The sequence below is a fragment of the Pundamilia nyererei genome, unplaced genomic scaffold, assembly GCF_000239375.1.
Source record: "Pundamilia nyererei isolate P.nyererei 1_Seehausen unplaced genomic scaffold, PunNye1.0 scaffold00112, whole genome shotgun sequence".
NCBI classification, from domain to species: domain Eukaryota; kingdom Metazoa; phylum Chordata; class Actinopteri; order Cichliformes; family Cichlidae; genus Pundamilia; species Pundamilia nyererei.
The window spans coordinates 1,411,605-1,413,301 of NW_005187513.1; positions in this window are offsets into that span (position 1 = coordinate 1,411,605).

Genomic DNA, 1,697 nt, shown 5'->3' on the forward strand with positions numbered 1-1,697 from the left:
TTTTCCTGAGCCTTTGTTTTATAGTGCCATTTGTTCTTTCCACTAATCCTGCACTCTGTGGGTGGTAGGCACAATGGTGTTTTAAACTGAAACCTAGTGCTTCAGATACTTTGCTGATCACATCATTTACAAATAGTTGGTGTCTAGGCGGGCGATTCTAGGACCGATGCAGGACAGCAGGTCCTCAAACTGTACGAGTGAAAGACGGTGATATCACAAAAATCATCCAGGCGCAGCTCCTGGAGCAAGTGGTGAAACTCACCAAACTGCTCACGTGTCTGGAGGACCTGATGGACCCAGGTACGGCGAGGACGTCCTTAACACCGCTGCTCTGCTCTCCACAGTAAATAGAGAACGTAGACTCTCTCTTCAAATGCTAGCTCGACAGCTGCCATCTAGCAAAGATACTGGTCTGGCACAACTTCCTCCCACATCCCTCCCACATTTCCGGTTCATGCGTGTCAAAATATGCAATTTTGAGGCGCGATGGATTTTTCTTGGACACGTATTGAGGTGCAAATGTGCGTCTATCGCATTCGGTGTGAACACACCGTTAAGTTACCTTGGGTATTGTGTTTTTGGCAGGTCATACATGTTCTCACGTATTCTTTTGCTGAAGTTTCAAAATTTATAGTGTAGAATTGTCGGTTTATTATAAAGACAATCCCTCAGATCATCACTCCTGTTGAGACATGGCTCAAACCATGGCTCACTACAGCGGCTGTTTTGTGCAATGATTCGGGAAGAATGGGTTTTCCTGCTATTTTCATCAGTGTCCAGTACTGCTCCGTGTTTCAGCCATTGTTTTGGTTCTTTTGGTGGTGCTGCTTTTTGTTCGTCCTGCAGTACAGATAGTGGAATGGTGTGGTTTTCATGAGTTGTTAATAAGACTGTGGTTGCTATGGCTGCTGCTTTTGCAGCTTTGTCAGCAAAATTGTTTCCCTTTGTAATTTCAGAGTCATCCTTCTGATGTGCTGCACATTTGCAAATTGCTAAATGTCATATCACATAAGGAGTTTCCTCTCATGTAAACAGATGTGTGCCATGATAAAACCTTCCTCCACACACTAGAAATAAGAAACTAATCTCAACCCTTGTCACATCTTATTCGCTTATTTTATAATCCAGTCATTTTTCCAAATCTAGTATCAACCAACTAATTTGCATATCAGCTTATAATGCGCTAAGTTGACAGGTCAACTGAAATGCACATTCAAAATATTATCACAAAAGAGAATTTCCTTCATACAGTAAATTATTTGTGTTGCATCAATCAAACAGAAAACATCTCACAATTTATTGTATTACCAACTAAATTTATTGTCTGATTACTGCTTGGTCATACCAGAATCTCTCTGTCTTTATTTTTTCTTCTCTGTTTTCACAAACGTTTCACCTATTGTCAAGCTGAAGAGTTAAATGTCAGCAGTGGATAAATTCAGCATTTGATAACAAAACTCTGTTAAGTTTTCCCTGCTTTAACACCAATGAGAGATATAGGCGCATGTATAGTGTGTGCTGTAGTGTAAGCTGTTCTTCATTGCATGTATGTGTGTTAGTACGCTTGCATGCAGGGCCTGTGGGCCTGTCTTACCCAAAAGGGCATTTTCTTAACAGTTGCCTTTCTCTCGCGTGTGTTAAGAAAGGCAAATGTGCTTGTAGCAGTTGTGAGATTATTATGCCGTTATATATTACAT